The following is a 25,502-nucleotide window of genomic DNA, read 5'->3' as shown; positions in this document are numbered from 1 at the left end:
GGCCGCGGCACATGCCGTTTGTTGCGGAGGGTCACACAGGCAGCATACTCACTTCCGCTTCCCCAGACGGAAGAGACAGGTAACGCTCTAGTAGATCCGGCCCCCTTCCCTATCTAACCTAGAGGGAGGCGCGGACGCACGCAGCGGCGCGCTGAAGGCAAGCCTGTCTGCACCCGTCCGCGCCAGAACGCTGCCAACTGCCACACCACTAACGTCAGAATTGTCCGGTCTTCTTATTTCACCCTCACCCTTTGAAAATGGCTGTAACAACCTCACCTCACCTCAGGTATGCACGTAATGAACTTTTAGAATTAAACTGTCCTCTCTCTACAGCATAAGAAAGACTAATAACTGACCTCCGGAAGGCCCCCTGTGCTGTCAACCTAGAGCCATTAGTGAAGACTTGCACTAAGATAGATGACGCTCAGACCACTTCCACTAACCCCACACAGGCAAAATATACAGCCATATACTTCAATGCCAGATCCATCCCAAGACACGCTTTGGAGATATGGAGCCTTCTTGACCTTGAAAAACCAGACCTATGCTTTATATCTGAGACATGGCTACATGAGCACGCTATTCCCGATCTTCATATAGCCTTTCCCCAGCAGTACTCTATAGTCAGATCTGATAGAATAGGGGGAAAAGGGGGAGGAGTACTGGTAGCAGCTAAGGAGAGCATGAATGTTCACATTATAGAAAGCCTTGTGGTAAATGATTCTGAAATTATAGTTTTCAGAGTGAACAGCCTGGGAAAAGAAGAAACACGGAAAGGGGCTTTGCTATACCGACCCCCAGGGAATAAAGGAGACTTCGCCAACACCTTATTGGAAACTATAGCCCCTCATGTATTGACAGCGGACTATTTCTTATTATTGGGTGATTTTAACTATCACGCTGACGACCCGTCAAATACCGACACAGAAAAATTAATCTCTTCTATAAACACCCTCAATTTGACACAAAAGATCACTGGCCCCACCCATCAAGCTGGTCATACGCTCGATCTCCTATTCACCAACTCTCCTAATGTCTCCACGGCCACCCCTATTCCACTATTGTGGACTGACCACTTTCTGGTGAAATTCGCCATAAATAGTCACAGACCAGAAATTACAAGTAATAAAAACAAAAAATCCTGCAGAAATATGAAAAAGATAACTTTAGCTGCCTTCTCTGAGAATTTTGTGATAGATCAAACAGATCCAAAGGAAAATGTTAATCTTGCAGCTATGCACCTGGAGTCTGCCGTCGGCAAGGCACTGGACAAGATCGCCCCTCTACGAATGGTGCACTGTAGGGAGAAAATTTCGCCCTGGTTCACTGACCAATTAAAAACCAATAAAACCTTAACAAGAAATGCTGAGAAAACCTGGCGGAAAAGTAAAAATCTAAATGATCGTAAAACCTATCAAACCCTACACACTAAATATATGAGGGAAATAAAAACAGCAAAAAGAACACACATAGCCGAACGAATAACCAAAGCTGAGACCGGTAAATGGCCATTTGGTATGTAGGTGCCCGTTTCCAAGGGCATATGTAGGTAACTGCACATTTACCGAATCAGTAAAATTACCTTATCGGTAAAATACCAATTCGGTAATTCTACCGATTCGGTAAATTCCTAATGTAGGTGGGACTCTTCTGAGTCCCACAGGTGTTACCGAACTGGTATTTTACCATGAAATACAACTTCATGGTAAAATACCGATTCCGGTGTGCATGCACATGTGTGCATGCACACCTATGCCATGTGGCAGGCAGACCTGCCCCTAGGGCATGTATGCCTGCCACATGGCACCCAAGCATGTATTGGGGGTGCTAGGGAGTGTCAAAGTGACACCCCCTGCACCCTTGCAGAAATCGGTAATTACCGAATCGGTAAATACCGATTCGGTAATGCCCTTTGATTCCTATGGGCTTCAAGGCCCATAGGAATCAATGGGGGATACCGATTCGGTATTTACAGAATCGGTAAATACCGAATCTTACAGATTCGGTATTTACCGATTCTGAAATACCCACATCTCCCCCCCTCCAATTTACCACTTCTCAAATACCGAATCGGTATGATTCGGTATTTAAGAAGTGGTAAATTGGAGTTTACCTACATCGGGCCCTAGGCTACTAGGACGTAAAATTAAATCAGGCTCCCCTAGTGACCAGTTAACCTCCAAACTATTTGCCACCCTTGCCCCAGCGCTAGTAGACTCTCTTTCCGGCCTCTTAAACAAATCCCTGAAAGAAGCGGAATTCCCAAAAATTTGGAAGGCGGCAAGAGTCAAACCCATATTAAAAAAACCTGGCGCTGATGCAAATGCTTTTTTAAACTATCGCCCTATTTCCTTGTTGCCATATTCAGGGAAAGTGTTGGAAGCATTTGTAAATGAACAACTGGTAAACTACTTGGAGACGAGCAACTTACTCGATCCCTCACAGTCAGGTTTCCAGGCTGCCCACAGCATGGAAACAGCACTGATCGAAGTTGCCGACAACATTAGGCTTGCTCTTGACAAACGTCAATCCTCTATTCTTGTGCTTATAGATCTGTCGGCTGCCTATGACACCATCTCCCACCAGATCTTAATTAGAAGACTGTGGGAGTGTGGTGTCAGAGGGCAGGTTCTAAAATGGTTTGTCAGTTACTTGACTAACCGAACAACCACATTACAATTAGACAATACTCTGGCCAGTACTCGGCCCGTTATAAGAGGTGTGCCCCAAGGCTCTATTTTGAGCCCTTCGCTTTATAACGTTTATATGGCTCCCCTGGCCAAAGTGATCAGGGCATGCAGGTTTGACGTGTTATCATACGCGGATGATACACAAATATTGGTCACACTTGGCCCTGACGCAAACGACACCAAAAGGCGTTTTAAAATGTGTATGGTAGAGGTAAAAAACTGGATGGGCCAAAACCATCTCCAGCTGAATGGCACCAAATCTGAAGTCATGCTATTTGGGCGAGCAAGTGAACACTGGACCCAAGATTGGTGGCCTTCGGAACTAGGGGAGTGTCCCGTCTCAAAAGAATCAGTCTGCAATTTAGGGTTCCGCATGGACAACAAGTTATCCATGAAGGACCATGTAAATCATACGGTGGGCACCTGCTTCGGAATTATGCAGAGTCTACGCAAGGTCTTTAAATGGATACCAACCGAAGCACACAGAATTCTGGTTCAGGGCCTCATAGTAAATAGGCTAGACTATGGCAATTCACTCCTCCTCGCCATAAACGAGTGCCATATTAGGAAACTGCAAGTTGTACAAAATACAGCTGCTTGTCTGATTCTAGGTCTACCCAGACGATCCCCCTCTTTGCCATGCCTAAGAATCCTACATTGGCTCCCTGTAAGAAAAAGAACTATTTTCAAAACCATGTGTCTGGTTCATAAACACATGTACGCTCTAGGACCAAAATACTGGACTCAGAAATTGACATGGTACTGGCCTGGTCGACAGCTGAGATCAAGCACTAAGTCACAGCTCACGCCGCTCAGAGTTCAAACTGCCAGAAATGGCGGTCGTGCCTTCTCTTTCATGGCACCATCCCTATGGAACAAACTTCCTCTAAGCCTACGCACAACAACGGAACTTATGAGCTTGCGCAAAAAATTGAAAACTTGGCTCTTCTGCTAACTCCATCTTCTGGCTCATTCTCCCTCCTCAGGATCGTCCGCATGCGCCATGAGACTCCCTTGGGATGTGATATGTTGCGCAATACAAATATCCAGACTAGACTAGACTAGACTCTGCATTAGAGCTGGTCTGTGTGGGTGGGTGAGAGTGGTGCGTGGGTGGTTGAGGGTGTGTGAGTGGGTGGGTGAGTGTGTGTGTGTGTGTGTGTGTGAGCGTGTGGAAGTTGGTGTGTATGTTTTTGTATGCTATGACATTTTTTTTAAAAATCTGCAAATAAACATATTCTTCGCCTGTCCTTAAGTTTTGAATCGGTTATTTTTTATCTTGTGCCCTCGACTAGATCTGCTGCAGTAATTTTCCCTATCAGATGATTGTTACATGTATGTGTTTGAGTTTCCCTCAATTTTCTTGCATTTGTGCTCAGCGACGTTTGTTATTTTTCCTCGTACTTTATTTGATTTTTGATCAGAAAGAAGATATGTGTTGCATTAGGTGAACTAAAGGAAGAGACATATATATTGCATTCTCTGCATTAGAGCTGTGCATTCCCTTCCCTACACCAGCTGGCAGCCTTTTTTGTTTGTGCTGTAGCAATTTTGTTCTTTTTTACTCGAATGTAGAAATTCCTGGACATGGAGTCAAGTGAATGTAGCACATGGCTGCGACTACTGTTATTGTATGTAGTGTTGATCGGTTAGGTAGAGTGTGGGTGGTAGAGTGTGGGCGGTAGAGTGGTGACGGTTAGGGTGGTGGCGGCTAGGGTGGTGGCGGCTAGGGTGGTGGCAGCTAGGGTGGTGGCGGTTAGAGTGGTGGCGGGTATGGTGCTGGTGGTTGCAGCTATGGTGGGGTGTTGGCGGCTAGGGTTGTTGGCGGTTAGCATTGTTGGCGGCTAGGGTGATGGCAGCTAGGGTGTTGGCGGCTAGGGTGTTGGAAGCTAGGGTGATGGGTGCTAGGGTGATGGGTGCTAGGGTGATGGGTTTTTGGCGGCTAGGGTTGTTGGCGGTTAGCGTTGTTGGCGGTTAGCGTTGTTGGCGGCTAGGGTGTTGGCGGCTAGGGTGATGGGTGCTAGGGAGATGGGTGCTAGGTTGGTGGGTGTTAGGGCTGTGTGGGCTAGGGTGTTGGCATCTAGGGTGTTGGCGTCTAGGGTGGTGGTGTCCCTGAGTGATGTGGTGGTTATCCCTGAGTGATGTGGTGGTGTCCCTGAGTGATGTGGTGGTGTTCCTTAGTGATGTGGTGGTGTCCATGAGTGGTGTGGTGGTGTCCCTGAGTAATTCGGTGGTGTCCCTGAGTGATGCGGTGGTGCCTCTGAGTGATGTGATGGTGTCTCTGAGTGATGTGGTGGTGTGCCTGAGTGGTGTGGTGATGTCCGTGAGTGATGCAGTGATGTCCCTGAGTGATGAGGGGTGGTGTCCCTGAGTAGTGTAGTGGTGTGCCTGAGGGATGTGGTGGTGTCCCTGAGTGATGCAGTGGTGTCCCTGAGTGATGCAGTGGTGTCCCTGAGTGATGTTGTGGTGTCCCTTTAGTGATGCGGTGGTGCCCCTGAGTGGTGCTGTGGTGTCCCTGAGTGATGTGGTGGTGTCTCTAGGTGATGTGGTGGTGTCCCTGAGTGGTGTGGTGGTGTCCCTGAGTGATGCAGTGGTGTCCCTGAGTGATGCGGAGGTGTCCCTGAGTGATGCGTGGGGGTAATGTAATGTAATGTAAAAATTACTTATAAAGCGCGGCATTCACCGGACGGTTTCTTGGCACTGTTCACTTTATTCGGTGAGAGGCAGAAGGCGAGGAGAGAAGAACTTATGAGTAAATGCAATGGAAGAGGTGGGTTTTTAGGAGAGACCTGAAGTGAAGGTGAGAGGAAGAGAGTCTCAGTTCCAGCGGCAGGGAGTTCCAGAATGAGGGTGCCAAAAAGGAGAATCCAAGACCTCCGTGTTTTTTGCGCCTGAAACGGGGTGTCTGAAAGAGCGCAAGATGAGAGGAACGGAGGTTCCTGGAGGGGGTGTAACAGTGCAAAAGAGAGGAAATAAAGGAGGGACCGATGCCGGCCAAAGATTTATGAGTCAGGCAGCCAAGTTTGAACTTGCAGCGTTCCGAAACGGGAAGCCAGTGGAGGGCCTTGAGGAGAGGGCGGACGTGGTGATGTTTTGGTTGGTGGTAGATAAGGCGGGCTGCCTGATTCTGAATCAGCTGCAATCTGTTGATTTGGTATTGTGGGATGCCAGCGTACAGGGCATTGGCGTAGTCGATCCGAGAAATGACTAAAGCCAGCAGTGCCAAGGTGAGGGCTTCAGTGGTCAAAAAGTGGGCTATTTTCCGGATCTTCCGGAGCTGAAAAAAGCAGGAGGACACAGTAGCATTGACCTGGTGCTTCATTGAGAGGTCTTGGGAGATGTAAACCCCGAGGCTTTTCACTTTGTCAGCAGGGTGGGGGGGAGGGCCGAGGGAAAGGGGCCAGAAGGTGGAATTCCAGGGATTGGATGGGCCTCCGACAAGAACGAGCTCCGTCTTGTCGGGATTGAGTTTAAGATGGTGAGTGCTCATCCAATTACTGATATGACAAAGGGTGGACTGGAAATCTTGAGCCGCTTCGTCCGATGAGTCGAGATTGAAGACGAGCTGAATGTCATCTGCATAGCTGAATGCAGTGACATTCCTACCGCGGAGGGAGCGGATCAAGGGGGTGAGGTAAAGGTTAAAAAGAAGGGGTGACAGGGATGAACCCTGCGGAACCCCGCAGGTGACCCTCGTCCTGTTTGCCGTAAACTGGGAAAGACGGACCGATTGATGGCGGTCCGCCAGGAAGGAACAAACCCAGTTAAGGGCCGTCCCGCTGATGCCTGCCTCTTTGACACGGTCGACTAAGATGGTGTGGTCGACCGTGTCGAAGGCCGCTGACGGATCTAAGAGCACCAGGGCTTGACTGATGTTGGAGTCAGCGCCTCTACGAAGTTCCTCCATAACAGAGAGGATAACCGCCTCTGTCGAATGGGCAGGTCTAAACCCGGCTTGCTGGGAATCTAGAAAATTGGAGTCCTCGATGAAGGAGCTGAGGACGCTGGTCACATGCGTCTCAAGTACCTTGCTCAGGTAAGGCAGAAGGGAAATAGGGCGGAAGTTGCCCAAGACCGTGGGGTCGGCGTTGGTTTTTTTTAATATGGGGACCACTTCAGCGTTCTTTAACTGACTGGGGACCACGCCGAGCAGGAGAGAGTTGTTCAGGAGGGCCAATGGAGGGCCAGGACAGGTCGAAAAAGCGGTCCGGAGAATTGCCGGAGGGCAGCAGTCTGTGGGGGAACCAGATGAGACTTTGTTGAGCAGGGAGAGGAAGTCTTCTTCAGGTATAGGAGGAAGCTGGGTCAGGGAGTGAGAGTTGAGAAAGGGAGCGGCATCTGGGAGGGACATCGCTGGGGCCCCAGAGGAGATACTGTTTTTGATTTTACTGATTTTGTCTATGAAAAAATGATTAAGGGAATCGCAGAGTGCCTGAGAGGGGATGGGTTTGATGGTCACCCTATCTGGGTGTGAGAGTTCCTCCACAATAGCAAAGATGTCCTTAGATTTTTGCGCGGAGTTGAGAATTTTTGTGGAGAAGTAAGCAGTTTTGGCAGCTGAGATTGCTTGTTTATATTCTCCGGATAATTTTAGGAAGTGGGATTTTTCTAAGGGGTCGTAGTTTCGGCGCCAGCGACGCTCGGCTTGGCGAAGTCCCAGTTTTAGGGTTTTGAGGCTATCGGAAAACCAGCGATGTGCGTCGTGAGGGCGCTTAGTTCTGATTGACTTGAGAGGGGCGACTTTGTCGCTGGCAGACTCCAGCCAGTCGACGAGTGTGGCTTCCTGGGAATCTGGAGAACCTGGGCCGGGCGGAGCCGAAGATGTTAGAGAGGAGAGAAAAAGGTCGAGGTTTGCTTTATTCCAGTTGCGGGCCAGGAGGCTGGGGCCACGGCTACGGGGGGGCGGTGGGGGGACCAGAAGAAGGAAAGAGATTAAGAAATGGTCCGACCAATAGCAAGGAAGGATCGTGAGTGATTTGATTTCAAGGTTGTAGGTCCAGACCTGATCTAGGGTGTGGCCTTTGGAATGAGTAGCTGTGTGGACGTGTTGACGGCCATTGAGGCCGCTTAGTAGATCGATGAAAGCCAAGGAGTGGGGGCTTTCATGTGGGTCCGACGGCCAGTAATTGAAGTCTCCTAAGACCAGGAGTTTGGAGTTATTGAGTGTGAGCTGAGATAGTAGATCGCCAAAGAGAGAGGGGAAATTGGGCATGGGTTGAGGGGGGCGGTATACCAGGACACAGGTAAGAGGGGACACCGAGGATTCGAGTCTAATAGCCAGGCAGTCAGCCTGGGGGATGGTGAGTAGAGAGAGGGAGGTGAATCTGATGGAGAGTTTGATAATAGCGGCTACGCCACCTCTGGATTTACCAGCTGGTCGGTGTCCCTAAGTAGTGTGCCGGTGTCCATGAGTGATGTTAGGGTGTCCCTAAGTAATGCGGTGTTGGCCATGAGTGTTGCCCCAGAGTGTTGTTTGTCGAGAAAGTGATTTTTAAAATGTGAGTGAGAATATAAGTATGTTTACATAAAAAAGTAGAAACGAGTTTGGGCGCGTAAATTGCAAATTTTAAAAAAAAGTATGTAAGTAAATAAAAGTAAAGCACATGCTAAATGCTTGCATATCAAAACAAAAGAAAGAGTATTTGACCTTAAATTATGGGGCATGGAAGTACATGGAAAAGGCGGAGTGCGTGGTCAGAAAGGAGCCAGGGAGAATGTGCGGTGAAGCTCAAAGTAAAGTCGAGCGACCATATGGAGAGGGAGGACGTGGGCTGCCTGCAACTCGAGCGAGCATAGGGAGGAGGGGGTGGTCTGCCTACTAAGTGTAATGCGTGTGGCAACAGAGGGAGAGCGCAGTGCGCGCTGGAGAGGGAGGGTGTGGGCTGCCTGGTCACTTTAATGCGATTAGCAACACAGGGAGTGCGCAGCGCTCACTGGAGAGGGAGGGGGTGGGCTGTCTGGGCAGTTTAATGCGTGTGGCAACAGAGAGAGAGCGTGGCGCGCGCCCCGCCGAAAGGATGCAGGATTGAAGGAGGAGTAATGTCTAGTTTATACACTTGTTAATTAGCCCATTGTAAGCAAACAGCATGGAAGTGGCGCTATCGGCATGCCTGCACCCAAACGTCGACTTTGTTATTTAATTACATATACAAACAAGCTTTGCTCTGTTGGTAGTGGTTTGCTCTCGTAGTGTCAACCTGCTCACCGCAGCCGTGAAACTGCAGGGAGAGAGAGGGGTGGTGCTGGCGGCTGGAGAGGGGGAGGAGAAATGCGAGCCTGGCTGTGTGCGGGTAGAGAGAGGGGAGGTGCTGGCGGCTGGGGGCTGGGGAACAGATGGCGAAGGCTGGCGAATTTGTTTGTAAAAAATAGTCTGTTTCACTGGGAAAAAAATGAGTTGTGCAGGCTGAGGCGGTGGCGCTTGGAGTCGTGGAGTTTTGCAAGTTGCAGCCCGTTCCTTTCTGCTAAATGAGTTGTGCAGGCTGAGGCCGTGATTTTAGCATTCAATGCGAAGATCTCAAATGCGGGTTTAAGACGAGACACAGCCGTGAAACTGCAGGGAGAGAGAGGGGAGGTGCTGGCGGCTGGGGGTGGGGATAGCCGTGGGAGGGAGCCTTGTCGCTTTCATGTGCACGTGCTTTTAATGTCAATGCACTTGCGCATTGAACTTAAATTTGACGGGCACTGCAAGGAATCGCCATGGAATTGCAAGTTGGTTAAAGTCTGTTTAAGCCCCTATAATCTCGCAAGCTCAATGTGCATGCGCATTGACAGGCGAGACCTAATAAACTAAAGCTTGGGAGAGCCTATCCTTCTTACCACAATTTGCAGAAAATAATATGCCCATTAGGGATTTTCATGAGACCAAGTATTATTGGAAATTGCAGCATCCAGTCCCGTAAAAACAATGTAGGCATTTGTATTGGAAATGCATAAAAAGGTATATTATAAATGTACATAAGGGTATAATTTTAATGATATTGACAAATTTAATGAGAGATATTGAGGATTGTACCCTTGTTTCTGTAGTATACATTTTCGACTAACAGCCACAAGAAAGCTTCTTGGTTCTTTGAGATTCTAGTGTTAATATAACCACCAGATTACGAACTGTAGGAAATTGGGTTTTTAATTGAAGGGGGTGAAGACCCTTCTCAAGTAAATAACCACAAACCCTGTCAGAGGGAACCACAAAAGTCAATAAATAAACCTGCGCTTAACCTTATGGTAGTTTGGCACAACAGTATTCAGGTGTAACATAGAGTCACTGAGGTGAGTAATTATGCAGTACACAAACAGTAATAAACTGAAAACATAACACAAGAATGCCATACCAGTTTAGAAAAATAGTGAAAGGTGTAATACGTAAAATGACACCAAAACAAATTAAATCCAATCAGTAGATCCGGAGTTATGAATTTTGACAGTTTTAGGTGAAAAATTGCACCTAAAACATCAAAGTGCCAACCGCGGGTATCTGGTTGTGTGGGACCAGGGCAAAATCAAAAGTTAGGGCTCACTGCAATGGAGCGCAGTTCAACTACTTTTGGGGCATTGGGTCCATTCTCGACTTACCTTCGGACTTAAAACACATTTTGGGAAAAAAGGTCCTAAGAAAGTAAAGTTCAGTGGGGTAAAGCAGCCGGCAGTGTCTAAACGTGACGTCGTCATCGGTGAGCTGCTGAACGAAGTGGCTGTGAAGTTTTCTACCTTCAGACTTTGTCACTTTTTTGGAAGTTGAAAATCTCCAGTGGGATGAAGCTGCAGGCTGTGGCCAACGAGGCCTCCACAAGGCCAGATACCCTTTCAAAGAGATCCTGCTGAACAGGATTTGCTGTTGGGGAGAAGAAGGTCATGGGTAAGCATGGGCGAATTTTGCGAATCTGGCGTTCGCGAATTTGCGTATTTGCGAATTCGCAATTGCAAAATCTGCGAACTCTCGCGAATTTGCGGATTTTTTTTTTATGTTCGCAAGGGTTTCTGCCAGTTCGCGAGGGTTTTGTACCAGTTCTCAATTGCGAACTTACTGGTCGGCTCGCAACTGTCGCGACTTTGTTGTTTCTACGTCTGGTTCATCATCACAGCACCCTCTGGTACATCACTGCCACCCTCTGATTCATCACTGTAGATTATGGGGGGGAAAAGCAAGGACACCTGCCCTGCTTCAACTGACATGAATTAATTTCTGGTTCATCACTGTAGATTATGGGGGGGAAAAGCAAGCACACCTGCCCTGCTTCAACTGACATGAATTAAGTTGGGGTTGATTAATGTGTCACTGAATTTAAACTTCCTGTCTGGCACCTGCTTCCTTATCTGTAATTTGCTTTCTGTTGCAGTGCAATTTTTTTTCCCAGGACCTTTGTGGCCTACTTGTAGCTATTTTATGAGCCTGCTGTGAGGGTCAGAGCAGGGTCATAGTATAGTTGCAAGTAGGCAACTGAACTCTGGAGGGGCCCCTCAGGAAGCACTACAGGGAATGATTACTAATGATGAGTTTGAACTTTTGCACCTGCTGAGTGCTTTCAGTTTTGCAAAACTTGTTTTTCTGTGGGCCACTTCCTTCCTCCCCCCCCCAAAAATGGACTCCTTGCAAAAAAAAGTGCAGGCAAATGTCAACCTGAGGAGTTATTCTGATAAAAATCATCATTTTCAGAAGGTTTATGCTGCTTGCTGGTGGATTTCTTGTGCAGAATTGCAAATTTTGTAATTTCACAAGTGCGAGATTGTTGCTGCCTGCCGCATCTACATGTTCGCAATTGCGAACTCTCGCGATGCGTCACCAAACTCCCGCGGGATCCCGCAGCAAGATCCAAAATGGCGCAGCACTCGCAAAATATCGAGAAAAACAACTCGGCAAACGCTGAATGCTGGTAAGTGAACGCCGCACGCCGCAATATTGTATCACCAAGCAAAAAAAGAGCTGCGTGCAAATTTGCGGATTTTCGGTAAATTTGCGAGAGTTTGCGGATTGCGAATTTACCGAAAATCCGCAAAATCCGCAAGCGGAACGGATTTTCCGCCCATGCTTAGTCGTGGGAGCTACCATGACGTCAAATTGACCCGTGATGCACCTAGGGCGATTTCGCGAGCAGATACTTCCCATACTTCCCAGTCTCCTGTCAGTTCTCAGGCCAATCTTTGGTGAACATTTATTTAAGTCCAAAGTTTCAAGTCTTTCCTAGAGGAACACTTTAAGCACCACTTCCAAGGGTCCAGGACTGGTTGGGCATCACTTTGTGGGTAAGGTCTTACTCTAGAAATAAGCCAGGAGCAGGCTTCAAGGTCTCTGGTGCTTGTTATGTCCCTATAGCTCAAACAGGAGGCCAGCTAACTGGCCCTTGGAGTCACTTTAGTAGTCCTGAGATCAAGCAACTGGGCAGTCCTCTGAGGGTACAAGTCACTCTGGTGGGAGCAGGACAATCCTCTGAGGTACTAAGCAGGCCTCAAGCAGTAGGGCAGTCCTCTGAAGTACAATACAGTCCTTCTTGGGGTCCTCCACCGGTTCAGGAGTGTAGTGAAGAGTTGGTTTGAGGGACCAATATTTTTACCTGGTGCCAACCTTTTAAGTGGGAGAAATGTCTAGGCTATCCCCCCATCTCATTCTGGAAATGTCATTCCTTCCCCTGCCCAGGCATCAACTAGTCTAGTGTGACAAAGGGGTGGTGTCAAGTTCCTTTGTTAGTGTGCTGGAGGCAGCCCTTTGAAATAGAAGCAGAGCAGGGAACAGCTCTGACCCACCCATCCTGGCACAAGTGCCCATCCTGACAACACGCTGCCCCTCTCTGTCTCACTGTCTGGGAGGAATACACAAAGGCCAACTGCCAGCTGTTCACAGTCATGTAAGACAAGTCACAAGCTGCAAGCACCAAATGGACAATAAAATGGCAACTTTGTAAAAGAGGAATTTTCATCATTGTGATTTAAAATACAACTTTACTATTAAGGAGGACATTAAATTGCAATTCATTTGAGACCAAAAATGACATTTATGCCTGTTCACAATGAAATGTTAGTCCGCATTAAATGTAATAATGTAACCCAATGTTTTGCTATGTGAGAGGTAGGCCTCACAGTAGAGAAAAACAAATTTATGAGTGTTCACACCCGGAAACTTAAAAACACATGGCTTGCCCTTTAAATACAATGCACCCCACCCTTTGGGGTGTTTAGGGCCCACCATAAGGGATGCCATTTGTATTAAAAGGAAGGTTTAGGCCTGGCAAAATATGCATATGTCAAGTCTAATTATTGTTTTAAACTGCACACAGGCTACAATGGAAGGCCCAAAACATGTTTTAAAGGGCTACATATGTGGGTGGCACAATAAGTGCAGCAGGCCCACTAGTAGCATTTGAATTACAACCCCTGGGTAAAAGTAGTACCACTTTACTAGGGACGTATAAGTAAATTAAATGTGCCATTTGGGCATAGACCAACTGTGCTCTGTTTGAAGCAGAGAACGCAAGAACTTTACCACTGGTTAGCAGTGGTTAAGTGTAGAGAGTCCTAATGCTGACAAAAATCGAATTTCAGAGACCAGAAGGGGAATAGGCAAAACATTTGGGGGAAGACCACACCAAGGCTGTCAGATCTAAAACTACCTGTAGTAGTGGCTCAACTGTCACCCAACTGAGTCCATTATGATAGGATAATATGAGTTTTTTCTGGATTAAGGTGATATCCAAATTTGTTTGCAATTGTTTCAAAAGCTGGAATGGTTTCAGAGGTGTAAGAGATACAGATTGTGACATCACAAGCTTATGTCATCACCTTTTCCATATTATATACAGACAAGGTAACCCAATGGGTGACTAAGGACCCAGGGTGTCAGTTATTTAAGCAAACAATGGTCCTTAGAATGAGGATATAAAGAAAAATGATGTTATAGACCTAGATGGGTACTATATAAGTCCTGTGTCCAGCCGGACAAGGAATTTTAATGTGTCAATGTATTTAGGGGTGGCATATCTATACTACTATTATAAAGAGAGAAGTGTGCCTTTGAGCCAGGTAAACTCGAAAACTACACCACCAATCCAAACACCCAATACATCTTTGAAAATGTCAGGGCAAGCAGATGGACATAGGCTATATTAAAAAAACAAATATACGTTATTTAAAAAATGTAATATAAAAAAAAAGTAGTCCCTTGGAAGAAGCGCCGGCCGCGACGTGCGTGCTGACATCAGGAGCGCGGGGAGGAGCGGCGTACAGGAGCAAGAGGAAGAGCGGGGGACGTGAGCGCAGGGAGGAGCGGCGGACAGGCGGGGAGGAGCGGTGAGGAGTGGCGGACAAGCGGGGAGGAGCGATGACGACCGGCGAGGAGCAGAAGAGCGGTGAACTCAGGAGCAGGTAACTGCTCATTCCTCTTTGCGGGTACCGCAGCAGTGAAAGCCTTGCATGCTATGTTGGGTACATCCGGATACCGAGTGATGCAATTCAGTGGCCTGACTTCCACCCACATCCTGAGGATACGCTACACTTTCTGTTGCCAAAGCAGCTCAGGAGCCATGTCTAAGCTGCTGACAGAGCACCAGGAGGAAGCGAGCACCCGCGGGTGCGCAACTGGAGACACAATGACAACGTCGGGCGGGCTGGGGCCCTGGAGCACCCTTGACGTCGGGGCGGGCGGATCGGGGCGGGCGGGGGACCTGAAGCAGCCTTGCATGCTATGTTGGGTACATCCGGCTACCGAGTGATGCAATTCAGTGGCCTGACTTCCACCCACATCCTGAGGATACGCTACACTTTCTGTTGCCAAAGCAGCTCAGGAGCCATGTCTAAGCTGCCGACAGAGCACCAGGAGGAAGCGAGCACCCGCGGGTGTGCAACGGAGACACAATGACAACGTCGGGGCGGGCAGGGGCCCTGAAGCACCCTTAACATCGGGGCTGGCGGGGGACCTGAAGCAGCCTTAACGTCAGGGCGGGCGGATCGGGGCAGGCGGGGGACCTGAAGCAGCCTTAACGTTGGGGCGGGCGGGGGCACTGAAGCAGCCTTAACGTCAGGGCGGGCGGGGGCCCAGAAGCAGCCTTTTGCTCCCGGACAACGTCGGGAAGGGCTGCTAGTAATATACAAAAAACAATACAATGGGACACAATCCTGCACCCGATACATAGGACAGGGAACAAAAAGGGAACAAAAATAACAGAATAGACAAAACAAGTTACAGGCAAAAACTAGAGCTGTGGTAGCTTGTGCTAATTATATAATATGACAAGCTGAACAAATAGAAACCACAATAATTATACACATTAGACCATGTGGTACTATTTTACATTGTCGACGTTTAATCCCAAGCTCATTAATTAAGGGGATCATCATCAGGGACTAAAGAATTAAGGATTGCCTGGTATATACCGAAAAGCCAGACGGATGGGCCGGTTGCAGGATGTTGTCGGAAGGTAGTAGAGAACCCATGGGGCGGTTGATTACTGATACAGTCAATGTGCGCTTCTTATACTGGTGGTCCAGTTCGGGGTATAGGTTAGAGCAATACAACTGAGCTTCTGGTTAAGAGTATCCGGCTAAGAGTTGGAGAACCGGGCCTTATGGGCCTGGCGGCACAGGGCACGCCTTAAATCCCAGAGTTCACCTGCCTTGTCGAACAGAGACACGAGACGCTCTGTTGAGCGTGGAAACCAGGTTTATTAGCTGCAGCCAAGCACAGTTATCCCAGAAGTTACACACAAGGTGGGTTCTGAGGAGACTGCTACTTAAATCCGTGGTGCACAATCTTTTATAGGGAACACATTCACAGAGTTTACTCCCTACACATACAAAATGAACCAATAGAAAAAATTGGAAAACAAGCTATCAGGTGTCTCAAATACGCCCATCTCTCAGACCCTGTGTGTTACCCCTCCCAACAAATTAATCAGTACTAGTACCAACAATCTAATTTGCAGGTGGCAGGACGTATTTGTGTGCCTCAAAGGATAGTTGTGTAACAGGAGAATACAAGGAGAGAATTGAAAAGGCCAGTCGGATAAGATAATGTAGGGAAAGAATAGAAGAAGGCAAATAGTCAGCCAAGACGGGGATCAGTCAACCCAGACATGGATTAACAACCTCGGCCAGACCCTGACATCAGTTTCGTAAACAAGGGCAAAGGAGTTACTCTTTGACAGAAAGGACACGTCGCAGCTGAGACAAGCAAAAAACACACCGTCCGCCGTGCTGCCTGAGTGAGGGCAACACAAAATGGCAGCGAGACACAACATGGCGGCTTAATACAGGACAAAGTCAGAAATCGAAGAACCTCAGAGTTTGCTGGGCCAGGTCGCTTCCTCCGTGGTCAGGGAGGTGTTGGCTACGAAGGTCTGGCGTTTGCTTCAATGAAGCAGGCAACGGTGTGCCGTGGGTTCCGGAAGACACCCACGGCAAGGTTCCGGAACACACCCACGGCACACCTTACCGGCTTCAGTGAAGCAAACTCCCGGCATTCGTTGCCAACACCTCCCTGACCGCGGAGGAAGCGACCTTGCCCAGCCAACTCTTAGCCGGATACTCTTAACCAGGAGCTTTATTGTATCGCTCTACCTTATATCCCAAACTGGACCACCAGTGTAAGAAGCAAACATTGACTGTATCAGGAATCAACAGCCCCATGGGTTCTCTACTCCCTTCCGACACCACCCCGCAAACGACCCATCCATCCGGCTTTTCGGTATATACCAGGCATTCCTTAATTCTTTAGTCCTGATGATGATCCCCTTAATTAATGAGATTGGGATCGAAACGTTGACAATGTAAAATAGTACCACATGGTCTAATGTGTATAATTATTGTGGTTTCTATTTGGTTCAGTTTGTCATATCATATGATTAGCACAAGCTACCAAAGCTCTAGTTCTTGCCTGTAACTTGTTTTGTCTATTCTGTTTTTTTTGTTCATTTTTGTTCCCTGTCCTATGTATCGGGTGCAGGATTGTGTCCAGTTGTATTGTTTTTTTTATATTATATGCCACCCCTAAGTACATTGACATTAAAATTCCTTGTCCGGCTGGACACAGGACTTCTATAGTACCCATCTAGGTCTATATCATCATTTATCTTTATATCCTCATTCTAAGGACCATTGTTTGCTAAAATCACCATTTCCATGACAGTCTTAGTCCTGACAATTTGGATTCTATGCAAAGCAATTGAAGTAATGATGACAAATGGCTGAATTTTTTTCCTCATCTTCTTATGTTAAGCCAATCAGAGTTTGGCCCATTGACACTTATTTTTGCTAGGGATTTATTAAATCTGGCCAACCCATCCTTTATTCTCCAAACTTAACAAAGATCCTCAAGTTGCAGTCAAGTGTCTTTTGGGCATCTAAGAAAGTGGTAAACATTAGTTACTGTGAAACCTCAGCTAGTGTAAGAAACTAGATTAATGAGTAATATGCTTTCATCACCTTAAATGAAACCATTTATTTTTTATTTATTTATAAAGTTTTGTATAGCGTGAACATGACCCATAAAGGTATCAGAGCGCATTATGGGGGGGAGTGGGTACATCAGTAAACGACAGTAATAAAGTGCATTTACGACATAAATACAAACGTAGAAGAATATCAAATCTAAGAGCACGTTCTCCTTATGAGACCAGAAGTAGGTTGTCCTGATCAACAAAATCAGAGCACAACAGGTAAAGTCGATCGATATATAGTATAGTGACGACTTTTAGTCTAACCATTTATTCAGCGGGAATGATTTCACTTCTAATTTGAAGGAGGCAGTAGAGTAAATCAGACGGATTCCTTCTGAAGAGAATTTCAGACTTTCTGTGCAATGCCTGAAAAAGCTCTGTTGGACACTATCTTCTTGCAGAAAATCTGTGGTTTCAGCAGCTTGGAGCTGTTACTTCTGGATGATCTACATCCTTCAGATAGTTCCAGCTTTTATGCTAAGTATCTGGGGGTGCTGAAATGTATGGCTTTAGGGGTCATGCAGGTGATTTTTAGATGAATTTGTGCATCATAATGGAGCCAGTTTAGGGATTTCAGGTCAGAGGAGATGTAATTGTTTCTTTTTGTTCTGGTGATGAGTCTGGCCGCAGCATTAAGGGAGGCCCGTAGAGGGGCCAGTTTGTACCTGGGAAGGCCACTGAGCATGGCACTTCCCTAATCAACCAGTCGCACAAACCGGTCAGGAGCAACTTGCACCCCAGGGTTGGGAAGCCACTTTGAGTGCCTGCGCCAAGGATGAGCTACCACCAGCTCCCCCGACAATAGGGAGACGACACTGACCAGCAGATCTTTATAACTGCTTTAATAACCCACTGGCTGGCTGTATCCTTTTATTCCACCTACCAGATTTGGTATTGTGGCACATTTCACCTTTACACATTTTTTTACACATCATTTGGTCCTGAAGAAAGCCACATCACCTCCGCGGAGGGCATTTAGGCTGAAACATGTCGACCATCTAGAGATCATGGCAGTTTGCATCTTCCAGCCATAGCCCACACCTTTTTAATCCTGACCCTTAGATGTCCCATTAAAGTTTGTCTCACCCCCTTCCCTGTGCCCCGAATTCTGCCTCGGCGCGGGGGGCTAGGGTCACGGTCAGCTGGTGCTCATGACGGCGTGGTGCCGTCATGACCCCGCCCGCTCATTAATTCATCCGCACAGGCGGGGAATTAGTGCCTCGTGGGTGGTAGGGCAGCAGCATGATGGCTCCACGCCGTCATGAGCACACACCTACCGTGACTCATGACGGCGTGGAGCCGTCATGAACACCCAAGGGGTTAAGCAGACAAGGGAGTTAGTTTTAACTTCACCCTCACTATCCTCACATACTCCCTCCATGCCTGGCTCATCTGAGGCTTTTAGAATACCTCATAACCACTTTGAAAAAACATCCTTGAGCTCCTCCCTCTCAGTGAGGGGGGTGTAGCCCGCACTGTGACTAGGTTTGCAGTGCTAGGGGGTTCCCAATGATGAAGCTTGCCACGGGTGGGTGAGGGAAACCCACCTTTACAAAGGGACATTCCCGCACTTCACCATTTCCATTCAGACCCAGGGGTGCTTGTTTGTGTTGCCATATTTGTCACGAGAGGGGTCGCCCCGTGCCATTCTTTAAACTTCCCATTCATTTGTGTGTATCATCACTTCCGTTATCAAGCCTGGGGATGACTAGGGCTTGGACCACCAATTTAAGATCATCCTGGGGAAAGAAGGGTTTTAGTTTCCTTTAAATGCTCATTTGGTAATTCGCTCCTTTGGTGACATTACTGATGTGGCTCTACATGTGCAGATCTTTGTCTAGTATAATTCCCAGAGATCTCAGAGAGTCTACAAAGTGAGGAGTACAATAAAGAGCAGCTAGATGTTTCATCCAAAGGCTGATCTTAAGTTTGTGTTTGGGTGGGGCAATGAGGAGGAATTCCGTTTTGACGTTAAGTTTGAGATGGTTGAGAGCAAGCCAGTTCTGAGTATTCTGTAGAATAACACTGAAGGTATTGAGGTCATCAGGAGAGGAGATTTTCAGGTACAGTTGTGTGTCATCTGCATACATGTGATACTGAATGTTGAAGGATTCTAAGGAGTCTGCGAAAGGTTCCATGAATACGTTGAAGAGAATGGGAGGGCGTCCCAAGATGACTGTAGAGGGCTTTGACAGAGAATAGTTTACCTTGATTCTTTGGGTTCTGTTATGGAGGAATGAAGTAAACCATTGGAGGACAGTCCCTGATAAACACATCCATCTTTCAAGTAGGTTTAGAAGGTTGATGTGTTACACAGTGTTAAATGCTGAGGATAAGCCAGGGAGGATGAGAAGACATGTTTCATTCTAGTCCAGCATTGATAGGGTGTCACCCACTATGTGTGGGAGTGCTGTTTCTCTGCTGCGATCTTGGCGGAAACCAGACTGGTATTGGTCTATTATTTGGTACTGATCTATGTGATTGCAGAGTTGAATGTAAATGTAAATGTAGTTGAGCTTATATAGCGCACAGCTACCCGCAGTGGGTGTCCCGGCGCTTGCTTAGGGAACCCGTCCTGATATTCCCCTGTGTGATAGCCCCAGCGGGTATCCACAAGGTGAAAGTCAGGCATCCCGCCGCGAGGGGCCGTTGTGGAGATTAAGCAAGCTATTGCCCAGAGTCGCAGAGTGTGAACCCGTGAGTCGAGAAGGCACCGGAGCGAGAATTATCGAGTCCGTGGAATGTTTAGCCCAAGACCCGCCGAGGCGGGGAATTGAACCCTGGTCCAGGACCGATCTCAGCTTCCGGGTCTGCCGCCTCTAACCCCTGAGCCACACTTCTCCACTGAATCTGTACACATTTCTTGATAAGCTTCACGAGAGTGGGAATGTTGAAGATTGGACGGACATTGTTTAAGTCTGCGCAATCTGCTGGTGGTTTTTTAGGATGGGGGTTACCTATCCTATTTTTAGACAATCAGGGATGGAGCCTTGATGGAGATAGGCATTTACGATCTTGGTCCATAGAGGGAGGATAGACAGTTTGATCTCCTTAAAGATATTCAGATGTAAAGTGTTGATGAAGTGATTTGATGGTTTCAGCAATGTGAGCAAGTATTGAATATAACGTTCCTTGAGGGGGCTGAGTGTGTGTCAGGAGACAGTGTTTTTGGGGGAGATGTTAGGATGACCGATCGGGATAGCAGACTGTGATGGGTGACTTAATGGTGGGTAAGTTAGATGGTATCAGCTCTCTCATTGTCAGTAACTCCTCTTCAATATTGACAATTCTTTCCATGAAGAAGGAAGCAAATTCTTTGCAATTAGGAAGCTTGTTGGAACCAATACCAGGAGGAATTGCTTGACAATTTCAAAAAGTATTTCTGGCTTGATCCAGTTGAGTCGTAAAGAAATTGGCTTTCAAGTTTCTGATTCTTTTGTTGTAAGTGTTTCTCACTGACCTTATCCTTTCCAAGACTACAATGGAAGGTGAGGATCTCCAGGCTCTCTCTGCTAGTCTCAAATTGCGTCTTTTAGAATTTAGATTTTCGTTGAACCAGGGTTTAGAAATTTTGGTGGATACATTATTTAGTTTTAAGGAAGTGATCGAGTTAAGAATGTTCAAGATGGAGGTATTGCAATGCTCTGTAAGGTCATGGACGTCCTCCATGTCCATCTGGGGGTGGGGGGTCAGGTAGTTGTGACTAAGGGCTGATAGGTCATTGAGGTTTACATTCTGCAGATTTTATTTCCAATGTTTTTTTGTTTTTAACTTGAGGTTTTTTTGGGGTCACATAGGCATTGATGAGGAAGGTAATGCCGTAATGGTCTGTCTAATCGCAAGGCAGAATGGACTCCAGTGTAATGGTACCCCTTTTTGCAATGATTAGGTCTAGGGTTGGGCCTTTAATAGTGAGTAGGGAGATCACAAATTTTGGTAAACTTGAGGTCTGGCTTTGAAGGTTTTGACTTACTGGTCATTCAGGTAATTCCAGTGAAGGTTGAAGTCTCCAAGGAGGATCTGAGTAGTTTGTTGGTCAGCGTTGGTTGAGATTACTTCCATGATTTGTTCTATGAAAGTTAGGTTGTTTCAGGGAGGGTGGCAAATTAAATGACGTTTGCAAATAGGTTTGTCATTGCTAATGCTATTGATACAAATGCATTCTTCTGCAGGAAGGGCATCCAAAGCTGCCTGTGGGTTCTATCCAATCTAATAATGTTTATTTGCAAAGTTTTATATAGCGCTGGCTACACCCGGAGGTATCAGAGCACTTTACATGAGGATCAGTGAGTTACAGGTTCCATAATTGCATAGACAGGTATAGACATAGGAGAATAGAAAACATGAGATTACACAATAATGTAAGATTATTAGTGCGTACACATCTTATGGGGAATGAAGAGGTAGAAGAGGGATGGTAAATGGGGATAGGGAATGTAGGTAGGAAAACACAACGGGGAGGTCGAGAAAAACGATGTCCGATGGTCGGCTGGGAAGGTGCCAGCTGAGGGGTGAACCAGTTCCAAACTCCTCTACTGCTGCATGTGACAGCTCCAACTAGTATCAGCCAAAGTTGCTCGGGCACCGTGGTATTATTCGCAAAGATTTACATAGCGCTGTCTAGACCCGGAGGTATCAGAGTGCTTTACATGAGGATCAGGATCCATAATTACATAGACAAGTATATACATAGGAGAAAAGAAAAGGACTAGCAGGTCTAAAAAAGGGGCAGAAGAGTTGTTAAACCAAATTTCTGTCAGGATAACGAAGTCGAGCTCCTGAGTGCAGGTGAGGTCATATGTTACAGATGCAGGGGTAATAGCCATTGATGAGCATGCATTTCAGGAGGGTATTGGAGTGGGTTGTGACAGACTGATTGGGGTTGACAGGCTTGAGATTAACTTTATTAATGCCTCTAGGGTTTTGACTCGATCCTCTGTAGGAATTACTTTGGACAGTTTGGATTTGCACAAGACATATCTTGGAGGTGTCTTCATTGGGGGTATAGGAAAGGAGAAGTGTGTGGATGTCGCTGTCTGAGAGGCAATCGGTCGATCTCCTGGGTGGAGCGGGGGAGCTAGGGGGGAGTTCCTATTAAAGTGAGGCACGTGAGGATTGGTGTTAGGGATCAAGATGATCTAGGAGCCAGCTTCTTCATCTGCAAACTGTCATGCCTTTGGTTGAGCAACACCTCAGTGGTTAAGGAGGTAAGTCATCGAATATTTCGAATATCTTCTTTAAGATGTAGCAGGTTAAGTGAGATCTTGTTGCTTCAAGATTCCAAAAAGGCGAGGGGGCAGATCGTTGTGGGTTGGGAGGGGGGTTTGGTTGGGAGGAAGAGTTAGTAATGGGTGAAGGAAGAAATTGAATGTCAGATGTATCCTGTGGTCGTATTGTCAGAGTGGTAGGTGCGATAGCCTGAGGGTGCGCAGATGGGGCAGAAAGTGTGCTGATTCAGCGATCTAGGAGGCTTATGGTTTGTCATGGCAGGTGGTATGAAATCAGGCATATTCATCATCAGTGTATTGGTAGGCGATGAGTTGGTGTCAGGAGGGCTAGATATGAATACTTTGGGAAGCAGGGGTGGATTGCGGGGAATAGGATCTGGAGGGTGGAACGTCATGGTTGCGGTTGTGGAGGGATCTGGTGTATGTGGGTAGGAACGTTGATATTAGGAGAGGGATTCCGTCCAGATAGAGAGTGGGGATTCAGGGGTAGTGGTGGGCAGAGATAGAGAGTGGAGGCATGGGTTATCTCTCGAAAAAGGAATGGATGAGGCCAGTGTACGAGAGGGTGTACATAGGGATGCAGGTTTGATGTCAGGCACGTTGGGGTGTCTTCAGATAGTGGTTGAGTTTTTATTGTTCACAGCCCTTTTTATGATAGGGAAAATATCATCCAGTACTGCTAGGTTGTCATTAGAGGATTGAATTAGGATGATGCAATTGTTGGAGAGAGATATGGTTCCACTTGCCCTGCATGAGGGTGAATGGGATATTGATAGTCTAAGCACTGGGGGTGTTTTCCCGGAGTTGGTCATTCGAAGTAGGGAGTATATGGCAGTTCTCCACTGTGCACGTCGTTTTGTATAGAAGATGAGGTCACTAGTTAACATGCCCTTACTAGAGCAGAAATACGGGTCAGGGATAAGGGTTTCCAGCTGGGATTTGAGTAAACGGTATTTGAGACTTTTTGCTGTATTTTTGAGAGATTAGGGGGTAATTCATTGTTTAGGCATTAAAGCCTGTTGAATTTAGTGTTGCATCCATAACTCAAGGAGAGCAAGCTAAAGGGGAAGAAGAAAGTTAGTGAATACTGTTGCCATTGGGTCAAGGCGCAACCAAGAGGTAGCATGAGGATTCTATAGTAAGTGTCAGACCCTAGATTCCTGGAGGGTAGTAGGGAGCTCTGGTCTGTGATCCAAATCCTTAGGCTATTTTGCATGCCAAGATACACTTCTATCAGTAGGTGAGCGGTTTGCATAATGACCACAGGTGATATTGGGGGAGGAGAGGTCTATGTTAGGGGCCCATAGACCATGTTTGGTGCCAGGATGCCCCTCCAATAGGGAGTGGTTGTTTTGAGGAGTATCACAAGTGTAAATGAACGAAGAGAAAGAGAGGTGAGGGTCAATGGGATGATAAAAAAGAGAGACTAGAGTTAAACCATCATTCTGAAGATGGACGCACGCTTTGATATCTGGGTTCCTTGAGAGTAAAAGATCCTTCCAATCTCTTTCTATTTTTAAAAAGGATTGGCCAGAGTCCTTTGTCCATTTCCGCTTCCCATGTAGAGGGTCGCCATCTTAGGAATTATTAATATTATTTTTTTCTCGCGGTAACACTGGAGAGAGGAGCAGAGGGGCTGCTAAAATGGAAGGCAAGAGGACTCCTCCATTAAGATCACAATGAGGCTAGCGAAGCAGCTGTGCCTTCCAACACTGGTACGGCAGGACAGGCAGCCCTTCACCCAGAAATCAGTCATTAAAGCGGGCAAAGGGCAGAGCCTGCAACAATACTTGTCAAGTCATGAAGATTTCATATCATATAACTGAAAAAAAATAAGGGGCAGTGTTTCCTTCCTTCGCCTATGTATTGAAGGCTAAACTCAGATTCAATAGCGGCACTGTCCTGAGGATCAATTCATGTAAAATCCATATCCTTCCCACAACTGATGGAGTAGAGTTCTCCAACATTTGATGTGACTCAAAGTACATAGTAACATTTTTTAATAATGCGTGGATCAGTATTAGTTCCTGTAAACTAAGCAAATAGTAGTACAATTATATAGCAAAAAGTAGTTCTCAAAGACTTCGTGAACGTTTGGGCATGGTTCTCTTTGGACATACATGCAAGCACCTGTACTGACCTTTTACCAAATTTGAATCTCAGGCGGTGCCTAGTGAATGCGGTTTTAAAGGGATGAGAAGCCACCAGAACTTAAAGCTGAGATTTATCTTCTGGTTAATCTTCGCTGTTTGTTCCTATCTCAATATGTGACTGTTGCTCTTGTCTCTTACTTATCTCTTACTTCCCCCTCTAGGAAAGTGCTCTGATACCCTCACGGGTCATGTTCGCGTAAAGGTTGAAGACAAAAACTACGGTACATCTAAGATGGCAAAAATGCGAAAAGGATTCTTTCTGTTGTTAAATCTGGAAAATAAAAGCCTCAAACTCTCCCCCGTTATGAATAAGGACTAAGGGGCATATTATCAAGGGATTTATCTCTGCTTTTTTGGCTTTAAAAGCCAAGAAAGCGGAGATAAAATTATCTCCCTATCAGCAACAGGGTGCTAACACGCACATTCGCATGTTAGCAGCCTTTTTCTCTACGCTTCCCCTTGCATCTCTAATGAGATGCAAAGGGGGCGTTCCATAGAAAAATAATAGGAGAAATGTTAAGCGACATTTCTCCTATTATCAAGGATATCGCTAACCCTGTTAGTGATAAAAAAAAGCAGCGCTAACCGCGGTTAGCACTGCTTTTTTTACACCTGGTATTTTCCTGACTTAGCCATGACATCCTATGGAAGGTGGATATCATGGATAAGTTTGTGAGCCCCTATCATCAAGGTAACGCCAAACTTCGAGAGATTTTCATTTGTTTTCCAGTGATAATCTCTCATTTGGCAGTTAGCGCGAGGATTTTTATCACTTCTGAGATAAGCGTTGCTAATAGCACGATTTCAGTGATAAAAAAGCACGCTACCCGGCGATAACTATCCTAGTGCTAAGTGCGCTTAGCGATAATTATCGCTGGGGCTTGATAATATGGCCCTCAATGTTTGTGTCAAGACGTGCTAATCTTGCAATCCAGATGGAGTGATGATAGCTTCCATGATTCTCCAAACCCACAACCAAACTTACTCTCAAATGTATGTCAGATGTAAATC

This window comes from Lissotriton vulgaris, chromosome 11 (genome assembly GCF_964263255.1).
Source record: "Lissotriton vulgaris chromosome 11, aLisVul1.2, whole genome shotgun sequence".
In the NCBI taxonomy this organism is placed as follows: domain Eukaryota; kingdom Metazoa; phylum Chordata; class Amphibia; order Caudata; family Salamandridae; genus Lissotriton; species Lissotriton vulgaris.
This window is presented reverse-complemented; position numbering follows the sequence as displayed.